This window comes from Argiope bruennichi, chromosome 1, assembly GCF_947563725.1.
Source record: "Argiope bruennichi chromosome 1, qqArgBrue1.1, whole genome shotgun sequence".
NCBI classification, from domain to species: domain Eukaryota; kingdom Metazoa; phylum Arthropoda; class Arachnida; order Araneae; family Araneidae; genus Argiope; species Argiope bruennichi.
In genome coordinates this window covers 37779213-37805221 of record NC_079151.1, presented here as the reverse complement: position 1 = coordinate 37805221, position 26009 = coordinate 37779213, and the positions used below count along the sequence as shown (strand labels likewise).

At 28.7% G+C, this 26009-nt stretch overlaps 1 protein-coding gene across 2 annotated transcripts in view; it reads right to left on the bottom strand.

Moving 5' to 3' along the window:
- LOC129968768 (cysteine and glycine-rich protein 1-like) overlaps positions 1–25755 on the bottom strand; it is a 50944-nt gene extending 25189 nt beyond the window's left edge. Inside the window, exons 1-2 of one of the 2 annotated variants that reach the window (XM_056083014.1) lie at positions 25631–25755; positions 15427–15590 (exon numbers count right to left, since the gene is read on the bottom strand). The gene's annotated coding sequence lies outside the window, so the exon portion shown is untranslated. The remainder of the gene's footprint in view (positions 1–15426; positions 15591–25630) is intronic. The other variant, XM_056083005.1, reaches the window with a different exon arrangement.
- Between the last annotated feature and the right edge of the window lie 254 nt (positions 25756–26009).

Below are 26009 nucleotides of genomic sequence, written 5' to 3'. Positions count from 1 at the left end.
AAATCAATGACTAAGACAGTGAGAAATATTATTGAAAAATAATTACGCTTTTAAGCATTTATTAAAATTATTTTTAAAAAAGAAAAAATAAGATCGTTACTATAGAAAAACTTATTGAATTATTAATATTATTATTGGTGTAAAAATAGGTTTAGTGCAATAATTGTTTCAAAATTATTGATAAGAAAAAAATATCAACAAGAAAATGTTGAATATTTTGAGAAACATTTCTTTAATGACCACTTGCCCAAGGACCACATGCCAAATTTAGGAGTTCTAAATCGAATTGTTAGTCTTGTAGGACATTTTTAACAAATGCATTAATCGTTTTCATCATAATTTCGTTTCGTTTTCACATAATGTCAAACATTAGGAATAGTATGCCAATTTAGAAGCTTATATTAAAATTGAGATTCGATTCAGTAGTCTAATATCGAGGTTGCCAACTATGCGTTTCCGAGAGTAGACAAATTATCACCACAAAAATTAGCTTTAAAGTGCTCTTAGAAGACAAAGGTGATATCTGAACAATTTATTTATTAAATTTCCACACCAGAATATATAAAAATGCATCGTCGTTCAAAATGCAAATGAAAAATTTTATATATAAATATGAAATATGCATGTAAATATGAAAATTACAATATATGAAATATTTTATTTGTTTTTCTATTAATATACAAAATCTCTAAAGTCGTCAGCTCACACAATAAAACACATAAACAAATATCAAAAGTTCTATGTTTTTGTAGTTAACAGTTGTAATTCCAAATAGTCGTATAATATGATTAAACAAACGAAGTTTTGTACTTTGAACGAAAAGATGAGACATTATTTGATATAACGATACGTGTAGAATTTTCTACGGAATCCAACTTTAAAACTAACATTCACTGAATCCTTAGGAGATGGCTATTCTTCACGAATATTTCAAAGAAATCTTTATAAAAAAACTGACATATTATAAGGAATTCACTAAGTTTTGACAGCTTTGATAGATGAAACCAAAATTCTTTGAAATTCAATTTATTAAGAGTTTTTTGAGTATTTTTGACCAACTCAAAATGCTTAAAATTTTATCGACCGCTAGAAAACTCGTGTTATCATTTTTCATAGTTACGAACACATTGTCAGCGACATAAGATAACTTCTGTCAGTCGACAATGTGTTAAAAAATATTTCTGTCCAGTAAAGATCACAATAATTCTTGAAATTTTAGTGAATCAATTTGACTGCCTTAATTTTATTAACATGAACTTCTGAATAGAAAATAGCTCTTATCTGTGATAAAGCATATGGAATTGAAAATCAAAATTTTTAAAAGAAAAGGAAATTATAGAAAACGAAAAAGGAAAATTGATTTACTTAAAAAACAAAAACAATGTATCGTTCTTTTCTCCTCCTCCTCTAGAACAGTAAATGTTGCAACAATTTGATAACAGTGTTGCCAACCGTACTTATTGAAACGCATGCTTCAATAAGTTTCAACATATCACAGTTTACGAAACTGAAACAAGCATCATTTACATATCTTTCAAATTCTGAATACGGTTAAAATCACAAAATAGAAAATGCCAGAAAAATACAAATTTGAATATAATATAAAATTACCTGTTAAATCACTAAAACTAACAAAAAAAAAAACTTTTTATTATTTTTTAATTTTATATAAATTTCATAGTTTATTGAATGCATATCATTAAACTTACTTTATACTTTTCTTTTGAAAACATTTTTTAAAAAAATAATTTTAAAACATGACTTCTACATATGCGATTACTATAACTGCTTGTTTGCCTGTTATTCTATTTCTAATTTACTGTGAATAATCAAAATTTTTATCAAAACATTTTCTTAACTCTTTTTAAAATTCTCTTTATTGAGATTCTTTTATAGAAAGTGTACTACATATTATTAATTTGTCCACTTCAAAATCTGAGAAGCATTTTAAAGACAGATATTGCATCTACTACGCAGAAAATATGTGCATCTGATTTCCGATAGAGTCTGGATCTTTTCATGAAAGAGGAAGGAATTCAAATAAGTAAAACCTTGTTTACTGGGCGGATGGATGATACATGCTATAGCGAGAAAAGTGTATAACGGCAATATTATTATAGATCTTGCTTCAAGTAGCGCCAGATAATATTTCGATTAAAAATAGGAGCTTTTCCAAAGAAAGACTCCTTTTATAATTATCTATTTTCATTTCTTTTAATCTGATAAAATTTTAAAAATGTGATGGCGTTTTAAAAAATGCCGATGTTTTTCTTTCTAGAAGAAATGAACGCTGAGAAGCAATTTGTTTGAAACAATTCTTCTGTAATACATTAAATAGTTTGTTTATTTCAAAATGTATTAAAAATCTCATTGCTTCCCATTCTGATATCGATTTTGGATAAATTTTATCTATGAAATGCTATTAACTAAATGTTATTTAAAACGCATTAAATTGTGGAAGATGTCAAGTAAAATTTAAAAGTCAAAAGCAAATACCTACAATATTTCTAACATTCCTTTTATGTATTCTTAATACAAAAATAAATGATTAAATTTCTAAAAATGTATATTTTTATAATTAAAAATAATATACAACCTTGTACACATAAAAAAAAAAAACATTTCTTTATTTTTAAAGCAGCGCATTTTCGATGATGCCACAAGTCAAATCATTTAAATTTCGTATTAAGCAGTAAAATTGTGCAAATGAAAGCATTCTACTCCCCACCGACATTTCTTGCCGAAAACCATTGCATCTAAATAAGTCCCTAATTGGCATAAAACAAAACAGAAATAAAATGAAAAAACTTAATTTAAGCGCAAGCCAAAACAATGCAACATGTGATAACATAAAAAAATAAATCATTTCTATTATGATTATACTACAAAGTACTTAATAAAATCAAGCGGATACTACAGCTAGAAGGTAATAAATCCAACGATGTCAATCTGACATTACGATAGCAAAATCCGCATTAGCCGTCTGTGAGGTGAAACCATCGACCAGCGTGACACATCGAAATCACTTATACCTCAAAGCAGGACAAGTTGCGGGTAAAAATAAGCAAATGTATTTTCATACTGAGACTAAACAGCAAAATAGGAGACAAGCACAAGCCATTAAATCATCGCTGACTTCCTGTGTGTGCAAGTCGTCATTTCGCAACATGCTAGAAAACTGCTTTCCTAAACAGTCTTTATAATTAAAAGACACATAAAAGAATGGCCGTGAATGCAAAACGATATCTGCTGTTGAAAAGGTAACAATATAAAAGACAATGAACGACTTGCATTAGAATTTCTTTCGAAATCCAATCCTTGGGAAAAACCATGCAAGCGTCAAGGTAAAATACGGTCGACAAACTTCTCAACTTTCTTTTGAATAGTTAAACAGTTTTCAATGTTTGATTAGTTATTTTTTTTTTTTTTTGGAATAATAACATAAGTGATTACGACAGAAGCAACAATATCATTCGTTTACAAATGATTTTATTAATCTCTAAAATGTATCCTGACTAGATAATCTACCACTATTACTGTAACGAGACTTTTGTTTTATTACAATTCTTGCCTGTGCTGTCAAAAAACGGATCTTTAGATAATCTTTCTGTAGGTGAAAGAGATCCTTACGATAAAAATGCAAGAAATTTTTTCCTGTTGCTGAAAAGTAAACAATAATAGACTTCGCCACGCATCCGTGCACATTAAAATTTCCTAAAAGGAAAGCTATGAAGTTTGTATTTAGTAGATAAGGTTGAAATAGATTTAATCTAACATGGCAACGGTATCCGTTACATATGCATTTATTCACTGTCTAAAAATATTGTGAAAAATGTGTTGTTTATTTGCACAGTTAACAATTTGAATTGTAAGAAAACAACATGACTTTACAATATGGTTTTTTAAAAGACATCTCTATCTATCCCCCCCCCCCTTCACACAACAACCATTAGTCAGTTTGATTAATTTCTAGAAATAGAGTAGATAAAACTTAGACAAATCTATATATAAAAAAAAAAACGCTTACGTGGACGCAAAATCAGGCCAAATTTGTTAATCGCCATTTGGCAACACATCGGCCTCGCCCAGGAACATCAACACGTGGTTTGATAAGATTTCAAGTGAATGTTATTCTTGCATCGGTTTGAACATTTTTTAAACAAAAAAAAAAATTAATGGTCAAAAAACGAACAAATTTTTTTACGATGGGTTTAAGTCGTGCCGTATCGATTTTAAAACGAAATCGCCGAAAAAGAGAAGACAGGTCGAATGAAAATGCACAAAATTGTTCATAAGTAGATCCGGTCATAAAGAAAGAGATAGGGTTACACGTTTATGTGTACGGAGCGAAGTTTCCAAACTATAGGAGCATAGTTGTGGGACTATGTAAGGACTCTGTTCTTTTTGCCAGGCACGTTACTGGGAAAAAGAAGTAAATTCAAGTGGCAAATACACGATATGTTGTCATGACAAAAAATTTGTTTTTGAACATCTGATGAATCCACCGGAAATATTGAAAGGACTTGCTGATCAGTGATTCAATCGAAAGAAGAAACTATCGGAAGCATATAAGAGAATGTAATTTTGCTTTAGCTTTTGCTTCCATGGGAGCTCAAATTAAATGCATTTTTAACATTAAAGATTCAGAAAGATATTATTTGCGCTTGCTACTTTTAAGTAAATTGGGAGCTGTAAGTTATGAGGATTTAAAAACTGTTGATGGAATTGTGTGCAATACTTTCCAAATACTTTTGTGTTCAATACTTTTTCAAATGCAACAATGCTCTTCAAATGCAAAAAAGTTTTTTCAAATTTGGGAACTATATCATTAAAATAGAATTAAAAAAATGTGTGGTAAAAAAATGAGTGGCATGAAGCGTGAACAATCAACGGCAGAAAACAGAAAAAGACATGTTAGGGAAGAGAAGATATCCCGAAATATGATGACAATTAGAAACTGAAACCTGGAATCATGATATATTTCTGACTTTTTATTGGAATAAATTTAATCTGAATATATTTGCTGCTGGACTAAAGAGTTTTAATAGATGGCGAGAGAGCCCCGCGATCCGACAGAAACTGAATTAGCAGTTCCTGGGGGTTGGCGAGCAGGAGGCGCCCCCCCCTACTAAATTTTAAACGCATTCAGCTAAGTAAATTTTTTTTTCGTACATTAAATTCATAAATATAAATAGAAAATACTACTTTCAGATTTCAATTAATCTCCATATTTCAGACTTCTTAGAAACCGGAAATACAAATTTTGGAGTAATGCGTTTCTATAAAACGATAATTAAAAAAACAGAGCAAGAATTTGGTATGCGTTTTTTACACCAAAATTAAAAAACAGTCCCCGATTCATTCATAACCACTGTGATTATAAATATGAGCAAAGCTTAGTTTAAAAAATTATTTTTAAATATATATGAATGGAAGAAAATAAAACCCTTAGCTATAACACTACACCATTTAATGGATAAATATTTGAATCTTAAAAAAAATGGCGTGAAAATTATTTTCCCCAATAAAAAGTTTCCAAAAACAGAAGCTCGAAAAAATGAAAATTACAAAATGTAAAAAGTATCAGTGATAATACTTCCATATAAGTGGTAATTTTAAACAGCTTTATAAAAGTTTAAATTTATGTCAACAGAAAATATTAGATAGCATATCAGCTGGGTAAAATTATTTTTCACGGCATTTTATTTATGATTGACGTTTATATGCGGAAGTATAATTAAAAAAAAATATGAGGGAAGAAATTCTTGACTTTTTTTAAACCTAATATTCTTTTTTTTTGGGGGGGGGGGGGTGAAGTTTAACTGATTAATCGATGAGTCAGTACAAAATATTTTTCAAAGACAGGGCAACATAAAATGAGATAAAAAGTCATTGTATTAAAAAATGAAGCCAATCTCTCTACGTGAACCCATTTATCGCGAATTCACATTTAAAGGTGAAATCAAATTCGACGTCTTCTGATGAGTATGAATTCCCGAGTTAGATTAGACATATCTCACTAAATTTTTTCAGATCAAAAATTAATCGCGATAAATAATGAAAGTGAAGGAAAAGACGTGATTATTTATTTGTATATATAATTTTTAAATATTTAATATATAAGTATAAATATCCGATTTTCGTCCATTCATCATGGAAATAAATTTTCTTAAAATTTTAAAAAGTAAACATTAAAATTCTTTCTAATAAAAATAATATTTTAGAAAACAATAAAACTACAAAAATTGCTTCTGGGTTTATAATACATTAGGAAATATTTTAGTTTTTTAAAATTCTTTGGATTTTTAATTGTTTTCAACGACTGTATTAATTGATTATTCATATTTACTAAATAAAAAAAAGTTCGTCGAAACTAAAAAGTTTAAATCATCAAATCTTTCCCTCACCACCCCCCCAAAAGAATGAACATAAAATTGTGCTAATTAATAAGATGAGAGTTCGATTAAAAAAAAATAATAGCAATAATCTGCTATTTTTCACACTATTTCAATTTGGCAATAATAAAATTCGACCACTTGAACCAATTATACGCATTAAAATTTATTACTTCATTTGACAATTTTTAATACCAAACGATTATTAAAAGAACCTTGGATTTTGAAGCAGGGATCAACTTCTAACGTTAGAAATGAACGTTCTTTATTCTTTTCCCCTTCGCTATATGGGTGCTTTTTACCATTTACTATACAAATAATATGTTAAAATCGTTTAAAAATCTTACTATTATTATTTAAAACTTTCCATAATATTTACAAATACACACTCATAGAGCAGATGTTGGAATTGACCCCCTCCAAGTACCACCCGCTCCCGCAATTTACAAACATCTGCTCGAATGCGGTAGCAGGGCAGACAACCATCTGCTCAAGTCGATCTTTTCAGCGAAGTTGAGTGAGCATATCAAATTTTCCAGCGGTCTTAGGCCAAGTGTGCTATTTGCGAGGAGGGGAGAGGGGAGAAGTAAACAAAGCTTTCATACAAACGTCCAATTTTATTTAAGCCAATAAATTATTTGTAATATTTATTTGCACTTCTCGATATTACAGAATTTTATTATCAGACTAAAAAAATATCCAAAATAATAAATACTTGATAGCAAGGATAACTTAAAATTTCTAACCGAGAAAATGCTATAGATATATGTATGCGCCTTAAAACTTACTCAATGATGGCTTATTCTGGATGTATTAAGTATAAAATGTTTTGAACAAAAAATAAATGCAAGACTCTTTGCATCTTACTGATACAGAAGAATAATTCTTGGGTAAATCTGTTTGATAATGTTGTCCGTTATTTGACAACGAATAAATTAAATTGTTGTCCTCTGATAAATAGATTACAAGTTTAAATAAATTAAATTGATGTCCTGTATGACGATATACGAGGACTATTTTAGACAGCCTAATTTTGAACTATGATCAGATAATCATTTTCCAAATTTCCATAATATATCAACAGGAAAGAATTTGATCTGGAAAAATTTAACACAATCCACGCTCATGTCTACGAAAGAAGTTTAGTGGCATCTGGACTCGAACCCGAGAGACTTCGGTCTCGGAACTGGCAGTAAACAAGGTGGACCGTCATCATTCGAAAATCGAAGAAACATTTATACGATACTTCATCAATTTTCTCAAACTTTCAAATTAAATAAGTTCTGTTTACAACAAAAATAAAACACAATAAGCAGTTAATTAAAAGAAAAATAATTTAAAGCCAAAATAATATTTCGATTTAAATTTGAAAATATATTTATATCAGAATCCCGGTAGAATAGAAACAATAATAATAGAAACAATAAGAAAGATAAAAATCAGATCTTTGAAGCTGGGAAACGGTTATTAAAATCCTCCCGGACATAACAATTTAATGAGAGAAAAATCGATTTTACGCTTATTTTACTAACATTGTCAGCTTCCTCATTCTTTAAGTTACCATATGCAATTTCTAAAATTCACACACCGGGATTATGAGCGGATTTAGACCTGAAAGTCATCAGCTTTCGACCGCAAACCGAAACACAAAAGATTTTTTTTTCAGATGCCACCGAAAGATAAGAGGTAACTGGGCGCGACGGTCCTTTTGAAGCTGATACAAAAATGCCAAAGAATTGCGAAATACCAACCATTCGAGACAACAATATCGATTTGATAATGAGACAATCATTAGAATAATGACGAGGCGATGACAATAGCATAACTAATGAATTAAAATTTCATTTTACTTTTTCTAGTATTTCAGAATGAGTTCCTTTTTTCAAGTACTTTAATAGCAATCTTAATGTAGAAAATGTTAGGTGTAGTTATTTAATTAAAAGTTTCTAATAAGCGATGTATAAATAGTTATAAAAATATATTTCAGAATATTCTGAAAATTTAAATTAATAGTTCGAGCTTTATCGGAACATTCAGCACAACATTTTAATATAAAACGTAATACTTGAAAACATTTGCACAGTAATGATAATTTTGTTACAGTTTTTATTTATCCTTGTTATAAAATGTTACAATAAAAACATATTCAAATGAACATTTTATTAATTTTAAAGTTTTATAAGAAAAGAAAAGTACAGCCGATATTGTTCAGGAATAAAATTACATGCACCGATTTCAGAAAAACAGCTAAATTTGGAAATACGTCACATTAAATAAACAAGTTTTTAAATCCATAATTGAAATTTCATGCATAAAAATAATTATCATTATATTTATAAAATATAACAGATGCAGTTTTACTGCAGCTTAATATTTAAATATGTAATACAAAATACTTTTCATGAAATAAATTTCCATCAGTTTCATATAATAATGAAATGCAAGACGACATGAGAAATCCATTCACAGAGTTTGAAGTTTTTGGCAAATTAAATATACTCATACGAAAAATTGAAATTCAAAGTAAATAAATGTGGCAGATAAAATATATACAATTTATTTTCTATATTATTAATTAATTAAACTATAATATTAATCATTTGTAATACAGTAATTCTCAAAAGGGTATTTGCTCGATAGTTAACATCCGACTTTTTTATTATTATTTACGTCCATTTGCATTCAATTACTCAATATTTCAATTTGTTCGAACGTTTATCTTGCTTTTTTATTACCAAAAGTAGCAGCAACAGAAAAAAACAAGACATTATAATTAAATATATCCAAAATGTATTAAATTTTAAATACAATTTTCGAGCAATAACAAATCTGAAAAATAAAAGTCGATTTAGTCTCCTAAGGTTAATGCTTCTCTAAAGGTAGATCTGGTGTTAAATAATTGTATATAGTTCACAGGTTTGGTTTTTTGGCAGAAGGGCCATAGATTTGGCTATGCTGCTCCAGACTAGGTAAAATTCTTCCAAGCTAAAATTTCGAAATTCCTTGGTATAGGAAACAATGTGGAATAAAAATTAATAGTAGATAACCTTCAAGAAAGAAAAGACAGAAGACTAAATATGTGAATGAAAACCAATTGATTTTAAAAAGGTTAAAAATGTTATCATGTGGAGTGTTTCCAAGTAAAATGTAGTTCACAGGACTACTACTCGCAAATTTTGAAAGTTCCACTACCTGCCAACGTTGTTGCAAGACGTTCATCCTTATTTTTGCCAATTCTATTTCATAGAATGAAATGCAAGATGTAAAGTAGTTCTCACGAGTTGTCAACGGACCTTCGATCTCAGATGGACTAGTTAATAGAGAGAAAAGTATGAAAGGGACAGCAAAATAATAGGATTTTAATACATACGATTATGTTGAACTTGGTGGATTTTTCTCTTTCTTAATTATTGATATTTCTTCAATCACGAAGGAGTAAAACGCAGCCAGATCCGGCACACTTTGATTCACGTTCGTCTCCTAAAATCGCAATAGACTCATTTGATATCACAAAATTCTTACGTCACGCTCGCCCATTCGTCAGAGTCAGGTATAAAAAAATCTCTTTTGAAAGCATTTCATTCAGGCGAACTAGAAGAGATGTGTCACTTTGTTTATTTATTCTAAAATTCTATCAGAGAAATATTGTAAAGTGTCCCAAATAAAGCTAATGCATATATTAAAAAAAAAAAAATCCTTTTTCACAGTAACCAGCAATCAAATAATAAACACAATTAATTTGTAACGTTTTTTTTTAACTGTTAATTTAAACTAGGTTTTTGAAAATATGTGAGCATTATATATAAGTCGAACAATTTCCGTTTTTTAATAAACAATAGTTGATTCCCCAACACTAAGTCAATCTTTACTTTCTTGTACACAAAATACACAATAAAAAAATGTAATTGTCAATACAAATTCGAACTAGGGGATTATATGAATCTCCAAGTTTTAGATCTCCCTGAAACCGACAATCACACATTCTTGGAACTCGACCTACCCGCAATTACAGAAAAACGCTTTGAGTTCGAAAGATGTCAGTGGACTTAATACTACATTTGTCGAGTTCTATCAGATTTTGAATGAAATCCATTCATAGGAAGTCCGTGTACATGTGAACATGATAATTCACAAAAACAGATGGTTAAAATTTAGTATATAAATAAAATGTAAATCCAAAATAAATTTTAAGCAAAATTTGTTATGGGGTTGACCGTCTGTACATTTACATGCATGTAAACACAATAACAAAAACGCAAGAGCTTAATAAATGAAATCTGGAGTATGGTCGTTTTACTAAAATTGTCGTTTTGTGTCGAATTTTGGTTTTAATCGGACGGAAAAAAAGGCATTCAAAACATATATATTCGATTTTAGTGGTATTTATACATTAATTGCATGACAGCGACTAATCCCCAAAGATCGCACGCGACATTCACGCCAAAGACTGATATTTCTAAATTATTGTTCGTCAATACCATGCTGTTAATTCAGAAGTAACAATTTTCTTTTATTATGCCACGAAATATACAATTCATATATGTGGGAATCTGAAAATAAAATCTAAACACTCCTAGCTTTCATGGCTTTGTCTACAATTTTATGCGGGCTGAGGAGGAGGTGGGGGAGGAGAGAATTCGCAGGAAAGGTTTGGAGTGACCATTTAGAGTATGTATTTTAATATTTACCCCCCCCCCGCTCCATATTTGTGCTGAAAAAAAATTAAAGCACGGCTATTTTTTAACTAAATTCAAAACTTTCCACTGCCTTCAACTCCAAGTATTAAAAAAAAAAAAAAAAACCGTTATTTTGCCCAAAACAAATTCAGTCTCCTTATTCATCCAAAAAATCGGATAAATTTATTGTGGCTGTTTCAAAGAAATGTTTTTAAGATTTGAACCGAAACAAAAGACAGGTGAATGCAGTATTACATGATACAACAACTGAATGATATTTGCTAATTAAGATATATTTTGCAAGCATTGGTGAACTGACAAAATCTTCCAGGATAAAGTGTTTACGATTTTTAAAACACTCTAGAGATTCTAAACATAATTGATTTCAGAGTTCAAAAATTGCTTCGATACGGACAAACTGCAGAACCAACTTATCGAACCGAAAAAAAAATTTCTTTATAATTCTTTTTCACCCATTCTCATAAATATTTTACAAGGTATTGTGAAATCATTTTTAACGGTGCAACCATTTTGAAAAGCATGTTACAAAAATCGATTGGTCAAAATGACAGTCAACAATTTTTCAGACGATTAACATTTTTTTTTAAACATGGTAACATTTTGTTTACGTAAAAACAAATCTACCTGATACGCAAATGGATAGGGCTATTTATTTCTAAGAGCAATTCACAAATGACTCGGCATTTTATCAATAAAAAAAATTCTGACCTACTTGTTGGAAAAATGAAATGCAATTTAAACAGAAGAAACGAAATTTGCAAATCATTTCCGTTTGGTTCAGACTTATTCAATGAAGTTGCCTAATTTTTATCTGAGTCATTATTTACGTTAAATCTTAACCGAAACAAAAAATCTAAACAATTTGTCCAATTCAGATCTTACAGCTGCACAAAAACATTTCTTTAAAAATCAATGCTATTGAATTAAAAGTAGTTGTAAAAAAGTTCAATGAAGAGTCTGAATAATTCATTTATTTCTTTACGTTTGAATGTTACCATTCGACAATAAGTAATTAAAGTGCCATGTAAGTTAGCGTTTTACATATTTGTACTGTTGAGAAACAATTTCTTAAAATTTAAGGTAAAATAAAGGTTATTTTTTGTACTGCTATATTTTTGAATGCTATAATGGAGAAATGACAAAATTTTGCTTAATTTTTAATTAACTAAAAATTAAAAGAAAATTCTTCGTTGTGCGTATTTTTACGCACCAAATTATATACATGTGCCAAATTTGGTAGCTCTAATTAAACTGCAACCACATAATGATTAATTCTCTCTCTCTCTCACACACACACAAACACACATCATATGATTACATGAATTTTCATGAGTTTTAGAAAATGGATTCAAGTTATAAAATTGTATAAAAAATATTAGTAATATTTAAAACACAAGAAATGCCTTGAAAAAGATTTATTATAATATGTCAGGTTCTCAAAAATCAAGCAATAGTCCATGAGTTCTACTCTGTAGTCATTACAGAACGATTATATTTAACGTAATATAATACAGTAAACTCAAAATATATTCATGAAAAGACGCTTCTATTAAAATTAAGCAATTATTACGATTTTTTTTTTTTTACAAAAAAATATTCTTTCTTAAATCAAAAGATACAATTCCAAATTTCGAATCCAAACCATAAAAACTTATGGTTTATTCTAAACATCATGTAATGGCATTTAAAAATTATATTGTTCGAAATTACACCATTTCTTCTTCAATCGGTTTCACGATCATTAATTTTACGAATAGTTTCATGTAACATCTATTTTAAAGAAACGAATTTTAAAATTAAGAAAGTTAGAAAGGAATAAGTAAAACAGTCCTGACATTATTTTGGTTATAAAATGTAAGAACAATAAAACAATGTATTGGCATTTTTAAAGGTTTCTGATGCGGCTAAGTAATGATAGGGTAGGAGAAGGACATTGAATGATATGTGTCATATATCACAAGAAGCTTGTCAAAAGAAGTAGTTAGCCTACATACATTTTTAAATGATTGATTATACTTTTCTAAAAACAGATCGCTCAGTAATTTAACCGCGAATGAAAGTATTTCCAAATTCTTTCCAGCCTATTATATTGGAATCACAGATCGTATGAGAATAAACAGAATTTAATAATGAATTCTTTTTCTCTCTTGTTAGAAAAGTGTCATTTTTTATACAGTATAAAATTGGCAAATTTGCAAAAGTACATTAGTCCCAATGGAAAAAAAAAAAAATTGCGACAGTATTTGCCGGGTTTCCTACATATTATCTATATCTATATCTATACTTATAATAAAGCTCAATGTGTGTGTGTGTGTGTGTGTGTGTTGGCGCTCTACTGGCCAGACCGTTTGACATACAGCTACCAAATTTGATACATGTATACCTTGGAGGTTGGGAATGTGCACCTGGGGTTTCTTTTTTCGAATTTTTAATTAGAATTTTAATTATTAATTAAAAACTAACTTTCCCGCCAAAAAAATCTTCCATTTTCCCCACCGCCAACTTTTCCGCCAAAAAAATCTTCCATTATCCCCAGCGCCAAACGAGAAAGGCTTCAGGTTTTTTTTCTCCCAACAGTAATGAGGCTAGGGTTAAAATTTTTCGGCGGATTATTTCAATCGGTTCTGTTTATTTTCTTAATGTTTGGTGCATATAAAATTAAACATTGTTAATGAATCAATCTTTCAGATTCATTCTGAAGTACTTTTGAATTAAAATAAAACAGAATAAAGGAAATTAAAAATTTCTAATCCGCATAGCGTTACCCCAACTGGCGTAGAAAAAATCACGTATTTGCGTTACGTAACCAGCGAAGAAAATTCACGCATGCGCATTCTGTTCTGATTGTTGCCATGAAAACGTTATCAATGAATGATTTAAATTATTTTTGGGTTAGTTGCATGCTTTTGTAAGTAAATTGTATTTATGTTAGTTATATATTTTTTGTATATGCTTATAGTTTTAAGTACATCGTTTTTTTAAGTAGTTTTTTTAAAACCTGTTTTCAACCGTTTATTTTAAACGATTCGTTTTATTTTCTTAGTATTTGATGCATTTAAATTTAAACATTGTTAATGAATCGATCTGCTCATAATGAATCTAAGAAAATTTTGTTGACCAACTTTTGAGATATTACATAAATTAAAAAAGATATTCTTTAGTGCCCATAAAGTTTAAACGCTGAGTGACTCTATTTTCAGTAATCAGATTATAAAAAAATGCTTTGTTTCAGTAAAAAATATTATTATATTAATTGAAGATAAATTCTTTCCACTTTAATTTAAAGCATAAATTCTACGGGTGCTAACAGAAAATGAGAGAGATACATATTACGTTATGACTGAAGGCCTTTATAATATTATGAATGAATTATATGATAATCAAAATTTGAAGTTTTAAAATATTTTGATGAAGAAGCTATTAAAGTAGAAATTGCATAAAATATTTAATTATTAAAATTTTAACGAAAATTAAGATTGGCGAACCGGCTGGTCGCCAAAGGCGGCTAGTCTTCTAATAAACTTAACAAGAAATTTTTGCAATTACCGCTGAAGACGGTCAGTGGAGCTTTCACAATTCCTTCTAAACTCATTCATCCAAAACCATATCAGTAAATAGCAAAAAACATATTAATAAAAAATATGAGTTTTTTTTATTATTATAATGAATTAGAAATAAATCGCAAATGATATCAAAGTTCTTTTCTTTACATATGCAGAACTTTTGTTTTAACAATGTCAATTTTAAAATTTGTTTATAAATTTATGATTTATTGATAAATAAAATCAATATTGTTTTAAGAAACAGCAGCTTAAATAGTAATGTAAATAATATAAAACTTGTGAAGAAAAACATATTTATTAAACTCAGAACAGCAACGACAGCATATCTAATAGGTTTCAGAGATGTACGGTTTGAATATGACTTTCAATTTCAAAAATAAAAGCATAACCATAAAATAAAACACGAAAAAGAAAAAAAAAAATCTGGATTTATAATATAATAAAAAATTATAATGCTTCTTTCTCATTTATTCATATAAGCGCTGCTTCGCAACAGTTAGTGGGAAAAAAAAAAAAAAAAAAGAGGTGGGAGGTGAAATTGGGAGGGTGATTCTATCCTACATTTAAAAACTTATGCCCAGCCAAGACAGAAGGCGAACTCGAGAATAACTTAACTCGCAGCAGAACAGCTGGTTGAATAACTGTTATTAGTACGTAACGTGGTCACGTTTTTCTACTTCCCACAAAGTAAATCGTAGGATAAATACTCTGAGAAGTTAAAACTGTAAATGATATCACAATTACAAGCTAGTACAAATAAATCCCACCTACCAGGCGGATGTGGTACGCCCATGAAGTTCAAAAGATTACAAGAGGTTGCACAGCTTCCCTACTCTCAAGTAGCATCCACTTCAATAACAACTTTTTTGAAGTGTGCAGGGTTTTGTATACTTCCCCTTCGGCCTACATTCTACTACGATTTCAGCTCCACCTACCTGAAAATGTAGGAAAATTTCGTTTTCATTGCACTTGGACATCTTGGGAAATAAAACTGGTTGAGAGAAAGTAGATTCAATATTCGGAGGCGCTAAAAGGAACCTTGACATTGAACGTGGGAACATAGTCTGTTCTTCCTCTCAGTTTGTCTGTCGCTTTTAATTCGGTTGATCATCGTAAATCAGAGTGAATGGATGTACAGGCGCGCTGAAGGTCGTTATGCTCTCAGAAACTCGACCATACTATGATTCGATAAAAATTATGCTTAAAACAATCTAAGAATACTGCATACAAACGAGGAAAAGTATATTAAATATAAATTTTGTTCTAATATTTAAAGATCAAAAGTGTTATAACCTTAATTTAATTCCGAATGAAAATCTGTTTTCTAAACAAATACTTTTCACATGCGAACAACGAAATGAAAATTGAACTAACTTATTAGCCTATTTTATTTCATTAAATGCAGAAAATATTGAAATTTTAGAACTCCCTTTTGTGATTCAGAATTTTCAAAACATATCCTGCTAAATTCAATTTTATAACTATGGAATTTAAAAATATTCAAGTCACATCGAGTTTCCCAAAATTTTATTTAATATAAATTTTCTAGCAGATGATCAAAAAATTTGAGCGAAAAAAAAAATTCTGAAATAAAATGGAACTTCTAAAAAAATATAAGAATCAAAATATGATGGATTGCCAATTTAAATTCAGAAATTTGTCACAAGTTTTTAAGTACCATTTTGCTCTCTCAGAATACCATAAAACATCACCACTAAAAATAATCGACTGTAAAAAGGGGGAAAAAACAAAAAAACTGGAACATTGAAATTATTATATAGTTTGAGTCAAAAACTGGACAATAAATGAATTGTAATTTTCCAAAAAGATTGATTATAATTTTTCAAAAAGATGGTAGCAATCTACTCATTGTTAGAATTCGATCAAAGCGATTTATTCATGAGGAGGAAAATGCACAAAATAAAATTATTTTTAAAATTATATCACACGCGATTCTTGCAGTATCGTGAAATAAATAAGCTGTTTAATTGTGGTAAAATGAGAATCAAATTCATTTTGACTTTTTACAATAGTACACGAAGTCGTGGGGGCCATTATGGCACCAGAATAGTAGAATGCCCAGTATTACATCAAAATTTTGATATTTAGTTTATTTCGTTTACTTTTCATTCTCTTCATTTCTCTTAGTAATAATTCATGACAATAGACAAACGCATATCAAGCCACTTGTTAATCACATTCTGTAATCGCAATTAAAAAGCCTTTTATCATTTCCTGAAGCGAACGTAGCAACTAAAGTCATGGGCAGTTAGAATCCCAGCACATTAAGATTTATATTTGTGATCAGTACGCATTGCTTCTAATCTCGAGGAAAACTTGAAGGAAACCGTTTTTTCTGACCCAGACTTCTCTTTTATGCATTATTGTCTGTCTCAACATTGTTATGTTCAGAAGTTAAGAACTTCTAGTTCAAGTACTCCACTATCAATTTTATCTTTCTTGCTTTCATTTATTCTGCTTTTTAATATTCATTCGGTGACAGAAAAAATTATTCCGATTTAGCCATAAGTAGCGCTAAATTATTTGACTCATCAGGAGAAAAATAAACTTATTTTTCAAGAGTTTTTTTTTTTTTTTTATCTCTCTCTCCTTCCTCTCTTTTTGTAGACTTAGAAAGTAAACAGCGATTTATAAATGGTTATCAAATTGTGTAGTCGATACTCTTGCTTAAATATAATTTTTTTTTTTTACTAGATAAAAAAATGTTGATAATTGATGCTGCTAAAAAGAGCAATTTTAAAATCATACACTGAATGTAAGAACTTTATTCAATATTAGCAGCATTTTCTACTTTCTCTTTTAGAAATCGCCAGTCGACTTCGGGATTTGAACAAATCAACACGTTTCATTGATCTCTCAGACTATTAAAAAGCACCTTTCGAAATTGCATGTACCTGTCTTGTCTATCATGTAGCATAATTTAGAAATGCTACATGATAAAGGGATTATATTCTGTATAAGGCATCAAATTTTGTAAGCAGACTGGCAACTCTAGGTTGATATTCGTCAAAACACATTTATGTCTGACAGCATAGGCACAAACAAGATAGTTCAAAAACGCAGAAAGCTAGACAGATCAAATTCAGTATATGATTTATTTAATTTTTTACAGAATTTTAGATTTATATATATCTATGTAAATGCGATAATTCAAGACAGGAAATAGCAAAAAATCTAGATACAATGATTTTTAAACTTAATTCATAGATTTCTGATTTCGAGCCATACCCACCATTGGTTAGATTGTCCATGTGCACGTAATATATGTGCGAATAATTATGTTTACGTGCATAATTATATTACTTGCATTAATAATTTTCGTTCGAATCATTAATTCGAATAATTTGATATGATTATTCGAATAATTTATTTAAATTCAGTAAGATAAATTATTTTTTATGTAAGCATACATTATAAAATCGTAAATTTTGAAATCAGCAGGTTAAATGTATGAACTTCAAAATGCACGCTCGATTCTTTTCGTTATTTTATGAAGTTAAAAATAATAATTAAAAAAAAAACTGCGTTGCAAAGTGAAGCATACAAGAAAAATAACTCTCCCGCTGAGTTGAACAGAGCTGCTGAGATGATAACTCCTTGAGAATTATCTTTTACGCCACTCTTGGATTTTGAGTTGGAGAGCCGACACTGATTAGAAATAACTGAAGACAAACAACTGAAACATCAAGCAATTACAGCTTCAGTTTTTGATGAGATTCAATGTTTTTGCTCAGTACAAATTTGGGTACTATGTCCAGGACCGGACTGCTAAATGGGCGAAGCCCGCAATTACCTAAGAACCCCGAGGATATGATATTTAAATTATTTTCAGTGTCATTTAATTTTGTGATATCATTTTATTCAAGCACTCGAGTACTCTAAAATATTTAAATTAAAATGAAGCATTGTCAAACTTGAAGACGTTATTCTTGACATCTCTTTTCCACAATTGTAAATTTATTTTTAAATCAATGAAGTAACAGTTTGTTTTGTAGTAGGCTTTACAAATTAACGCCCTGATAAACGTTGTATTAGAGTATTACAGTTTTTAAATGCTTCATTATTCCTTTTATATTTTGACTTTTCCTATATGATGATTAATGAAACCAACTCTCCAGTGACAATATTTTTTTTTATTTCAATTCGCCACAATATCTGCCGCTTAAAAATTACCTAAGGGGGCGAAATTTAAATTAATAATAATAATAATATTTTTTAAAAAAACGCTTGGTTTTTGAAGTTGGGAAAGCTATTAAGAGATCCAAAATTTGCATTGCTAAGGAGCAGCAATCCGGTCCTGATTATACCTGTAAGCACGACAATTAAACCAAATGAAGTAAATCTCCCCGAAACATTCTCGCAAGAACAGAAAAATTCTTTTACTTATCTAACCCAAGTGTGAAAATATGGATAGCGAATTAAATTGTGAACGCCACGAGTGTCCTCAGACTTTTCAAATTTCGCACAAAAGTGTTTAGCAATGAAATGAAGACAACCAACAATACATTTTGGACGCCTCCCTTTTTTTTCCCCCGCCAAATTAAAACTAACATTTCCTACAAAACTACAATTTCAGAAACAAGATCACATAACAAATTTCATTTACCTAAATCGTTGCTCAATTTTAAATAATCATATCACAATTTAAAGTTTGCCGAAAAGAAAGAACCGAGTCATTAAATAAAATTTACATTTCTTACGATAAAAAAATTGTTAAAGGAACGGAATAATGATACAGTTGTACTAAAATTTGATTACATACAAAAATTCAACTATCTAGCTCCATACTTTTTAAATTTAAACCCAAAAGAAAATCTGCTAAATGAAATTTTCTAATAATTCCAGTAAATAACAACTTAATAAAACAGAGACTATAAAAATGTTTATAAAATTTTAGAAACCAACCAACACGTCATCAAAATGAAACTAGCAATAATTAATCATCAATTTGGTGGCACAAATTATTTAAATAGCACAGAAACTCTCTGATAACATTTATTTAATTTTGAATTTTAAAAAATTAAAATTTGAATTAGACTGTGCATTTCGTTATACATACTCTTTTCTTCTTTCATTTGATGATTTGCTCGATTGATTTCTTTCATACGTTAATTCAAATGACACCTTTGAACAAGTTGTTACAAAGTTAAAAAAAAAAACGAACATTCTTATTGAATTAGCGGCACTCAAAATAACTTACTTTTGAAAAATATTCTTTTAAATGCTATTAATTTGTTGAAAGAACAGTCGATGAAAATTTTATTCTGCTTTTCATATCGACTAAAATGAAAGACAGAAAAAATTTCTTTGTGATAAGAATTCGACGAAAACAATGTACATTTGAATTTTGTACATTGTTGAATTTTGTTACGAATCTGTAAAATAGCTCCTTTGCGCTGTTATTCTTATAACAAGAAAAACAGATTTGCAGGTAATTTTAAAAGATATTTGTGATTGAATAACAACAAAATGACCCCCGGTTGAGGATGAAGGTTTTAGAAAATACAAGCATTATGGCAAAATCTCTATTTTCAATCGAAATCTGAGATTCTTTAAAAAAATTCTATAACTTGTTGAGAAATTATAAAAGACGAAGCAATTACATGAAAACTGAATCTCTCTTTGGAACACTGATCGCGGAGCGAGCACTGAAGCTGTGCTATTATTGTTTTGAATTACAGATTTGCCGTTACTCGGCTGGATTTTTGTTATCTGCGCATTTTTTTTTTCAAGGAAAAAGATGCCAATTTTCATGCCATGCCATCAGCGAAATGATTTTTACAACAATATGTTCATGTATTAATTTATGCTTTAAATCTAAAGTCGAATTTAAAAAAAAAATCTGAATTTCAAGCCCCTGGTCTGAAATATTGTAGTCTGTTAATATTTTAGGCTCTAACTTACCTCCATCAGCCATTGTATTCTGTGACATCATGAAATTTACAGAAAAAATGTCATTCCAAAAATATAATATTAATAAGAGCGAAAATTTTAATGTGATATAATATCAAAAGAAATCATTTTCCCCCCTTCGCAAAAAAGCGGATGATATGATCAAACAACAAAGTTAATTTGAATTTCACTACAACAATAAAAAACATTGCTATAAATTGTTTTTAAATTATTCTCTGAAAACTTTATGGTTAATTATAATGGTTATATATTTATTAACCATATCTCTACTAATAATAAAAGTGAATGTGTCTATATTGGCGTTCTACAGACCAGACCATGTAACGTGCAGCTACCAAATTTGGTCCATATATACTTGGAGAATAAAAATGTGTATTTTAGAGGATTTCATAAAAATTTTAATTAATGGAAAATTAAACAGAATTTTGGCGTCTTCTATTTTCTTCACTATTTGAAAGCTAAAGATGAAAGATTATGTTTATTATCTATGTAGCTTATACTACAAATTAAAAAATGAAAGAATACTATGAAAGTTAAGACAGATGAAATGGCATTTATATTTTTAATAATAATATATTTCATAGGATTGGTCTTCATTAGAAAGATCCAACAACTTACTTGCATTCTTGCGTAACACTCAGGATTTTTAAACTACGCTTTTTTTATAGAGTTAAATCAGCTTTAAAGTATTATTATGTTTAAAAACTGATCTTAAAACATTTTCTAATTATTATTAGATAAATATTTTCAACTGAGGTTATTGAATTAGCAACAAGTCAGCATATACAGATGTTTCATTCAAAAAAAATCCCAGGAAGTTGAAAAGAAAACTACAATTAAGACGAGATGCATTGTTGAGAAAATCGGCTCTTCCATTACAAAAAATTTCGAATCATTTCGATACAAATTTTTCTCAAAAAATTAATTAGTTTTGATAACAAGCATTATGGATTTCACGGTTTAATTTTAATTTGATTGATAAATCGGCATTTAAAAATTAAAAAGAATGAAAAAAAATGCTAGCATTGGTTTGGTGGAACATTTGCAACTCTTTTTTTTTTTTTTTTTTTTTTCCTGCATACATAAGCAAAGCAAAAAAATATTATCAGTAATACTAATTATAATAAAAAAGATCTCACAAAAATTAACGAAATCAATTTTAAAAGCGGATAAGGAAGCCTTTTGACCGCATCACGCAAAGTAGCGTGATTCTCTTCCCATCTTCCGCAGAATTTCTGTCTAAAGAGCAGTGTTCTTCTGCTCTTACATCGTTAGATAAAACACTATCTTTTAAGGAAGAAGAATAATTGGGAAAAGTTGGACGAAAATTGCTAAGTGTAGCGTAACGAATAAACGGTTAAAAAGCATGTTTACAGTATTTGATCGTTCTGATAAGATTAGCAAGGAAATTCAACACGAGGAACCGAAAAGTAAAATCGTTTGCTAGTAAACACTCTGCGTCAATGTCAAAAATTACTAGATTTTTCTGAAGTCAATTTAAGTAAACCTTGTAAAAAAAAAGTAATATGCTGTGAACTACTTATAAACAATATAAGGATTAACTGGACCAACATATTTTTTTTCTTTTTTGAAGATTTGCTGTCTCAACAGTTATTGTGCACACACACAAAAAGTTAAATTATTTTAGGGCAAAACAGTAATTCTTAGAATTGTAATTCCTTTAAATTCTTTCATAAAGAAGATTCTCGCATTCTGATATCAGTTTAAAATGAGAAGAAGCCCTTAATTAGTCAGAACAGCTTCATATTTTTTGCTTGATTCCTTCCATATCTAGATCTTTGGTCTGAATGTTTAGAATTATACTAATGCAAAACCTATTTAAATTCGATGTTTAAAGAGTTGTCTGATTTCATCAAGATGCATCATTAAAAATTCATAACGGAAATTACAATGAACTATTATGCTTTTAAAATATATGCACTTGGCATCGGTTCGGAATCGACGATATATGAGACATATTATGAACACTATGATGAATCAACTGAATGAAATTATAACCAATATTTAATATCAATCTGATGATGAGAGACTCGTTATGACTTATATTTAATCCTAACAATTATAATGGCTATGTTTCATCGATTAGGGAAAAAAGTAAAAAATTTATCTGCCAATAATAAGCAAGTTTAAGGCTGTGAATAAATACCTAGGAAATTTTTCTGTTACACTAAGCAACAAATTTATATTTCTGATGATAAAGAATTACTATTCTAATGTTATTTTCTCACAAATTCTTGAAATAATGCACCCTAACAGATTCAAAAGAAGAAATGGAAAACTTGAGGAAAATAATTATTGAAACTGATGTAACTCCCCCCCCCCCCCCTCTTTTATTGATACAGCTAAACTCAAGTTATCTGAAAAATAATTTCTTCAACACTATTTTGAAACTTTATTCAAAATTAGAAAGTTTTGCCTATTTGAATTCACTAGAATTTCTGCAGGATTATATAATTATCAGCCCCCCCCCCCAATTTTTTTAAATAATATTAATTACACAAAGAATGGTAAAAGCATCTTAATGACATATCTAATAATAAAAATTTTGGAACAGAAATCTTTCTTCATTGATGGTAAATCATTTGCATCATTATTGAATTACAATCAACATTACTTCATTGGTGATACTTAATCAATTTGAAACAAAATTTGATAAAACAAGACACTCCAAAACTTCTTGCAATTATTGTTTTGAGTGGAAGTATTTAATACTGAGTTTGAAATAATGAGTTTAATACCAAAATATTTTATATTCTTGAATAAGAAACTCAGTCCTGGAAGGAGTAGGACTAACCACATAGACAATTTAAAAGTATTACTGAAACAAATCATTTATTCACATCATTACGGATAATCATGATGAAAGTAACTGAGTAAAATCTAGGATAATATAATCAGATTTTCCTTCTTCATTAGCTAGTAACTGAAATATATTTACACTCATATAACAAAAGGCATAAATACTTATTACAACACAGATTTCTTTTCCAATTTGTTTTACTTTGAAGAGATAACTTTTTAATGAAAGTTTATACTGTTTTATTCATCAAATTTACTGCTGAAGTATAGATCTTAGAGTACTCAGTGTTATCTTTTTCAATACATGCAAATATAATATTGTGTAGGACAGGTAGTAAGTAACAATTACAAAAAAATGTATGATAACAAAGAATCATAAAATCTGTAAGTTAGCAATACTGAGCTTGGAGATGGAGTACTTGGGGTGGGGTGGAGATCAGTTTTCTACATGCATTTGGTTTGATGTGGCAGTTATATATAGAGTATCAAAAAGCAGTAATAAAAATAACTGGCAATGCTGAATATATAAAACATGACAACATGGAAATTATTACAATCTGAAGTTTCTCTTTCAAACTGTTTTCTTTTATATTCAGATATATCAGAAGAGATTAAATCAGATTGATTATTAATTAATAGATTATAATTTACAAATAAAAAAATTACAATTCAATGGTCACCAGTTCATTACAGATCGCATTACACGGTAGATTTGTTTTTTAAACTCATTAAATGGATATGTGCAACCTAGATGAAAATTTCATTTCCGCTTTAAATAAATACCAAAATTTATGTTCTGACATAATAATCAAAAATTTGATTTTGATAATTTCAACTATTTTGATTATTAAAAATCCTGATTTTATATTGCTTTGTATGATCACAATTGGAAAAGCAATTAAGAATAAATATTTAAAGAGAAAGGGAAGAAAAATATCTGATGTCACACTCATATTTCAATATTAATCAATTTCTAAACATAGTTTGCATGCATAAAAAGATATATAAATGAAATAGAAAATAATGAATATTATCTGCAATACAAATGATACAAAATAGAGAATTAACACAGATAAATATATATAATTAACAGCTTACATTGCTTTGTCTCAAAAAAAAAAAAAAGACAGAGAAAAGCAATAAAAACAGACAAAAGTTCTCTAACTAATACAGATTTTTCATTCACAGTAAACTTTATTTAAAAAAACTATAAGGGAAAAAATATAACATAAGCTGATAGGATTATTTATTGGTGATAAAATTTCCACCATCTATACTTAATGCTAAAAAATAATTTGAAAATCCACATTTATTACATACTTAATAACACTTAAAAAATTTCTGAGAAACAAACATACTGAAGCAAGTTATTTTTCCTTTAAACTGCATAGTAAAACATTAAAAGAGCATTTATTATTCTCCAGACTTTGAATTATCATTTCCAAGAGAAAAAATAAATATGATTCTGATATAAAATTTATGTTTCTTGAATAAAAATATGATAAACTGCTAAAACTTGATCCTTTTAATTCACTCTCTTTATATTTTAGAATGAAAACTAATACAATATCATTATGATGAAATATTTATAAGTATATCAAAATAATAAAATAGATAAATTTTAATACATTTGTTTTGTTTTTCTTTTTTTGATATCCTACTGAAAATACCTTAGATATAGACCTTAAATTTTAGACATATTTGAAAAACATTTTTTATTTATGCACTTAAAAGACAGTATGCTCTTTTAATAATAAAAAGTAACTTTTTCATAAGCATGATTAATAACTTTTTTAGAAAATAATAATTTAAATCAATACTATGGCACCTGTTATTTTCAGGATTTACTATTAAAAATGGAACAAAATATCAATAAATATTGCTTTAACTTTTTAGGTGTCACAGAAATTTATAAATTATCACTATTTATTCTCAGAAGTAAGTCTTTATCTTTTAAATTTTATCTGGGTAAATTTATTGCGCGTAAAGTCGCTGTCGCGCGTAAAACTGATTTTTTCTTATTTAATTACAGGAAGAAAAATATTAAAAATATATAAGTAGTAAAATTTTTCAACTCCCTAGAACATAACACCAAAAATTTTAAATAAGAATTCACATGCATTTGTTGTTTACAATTTTTTTCATTGAATATTGCATGTATATCTGTCCATCAATATTAAAAACTAATGAATAAATACGTTCTAAAAGGAAATCTACAAACCGTCGTCCGTATTTTTTTATCCTCAAATGATATAATCAAGGAAAATTTACAATCTTTAATTACTAACGTCCAACACTTTTCAGAATCAGCAACCTACTGAAACAACAACGTTCGTATGAATATTTGAAAACTGAAAATAAAAACAATTGAAAAAAAAGAAAAATATTTCGATAAAACAGTTACAGTTAGAGTTATGCTAAATATAAGAACTATGTTGTGAAAATTAACAAATCTTTTGAAGCTATAAATTCAATGTTCTGTGTTTATTAAGTGAAAATATTTCATCAAATTATTATTAAGAATCTTATCATTGCTATTCTAAGTAGTTTTCTAAACACAAAATAATGTTCCTTGAACAAACAATTACAGAAAGAATTGG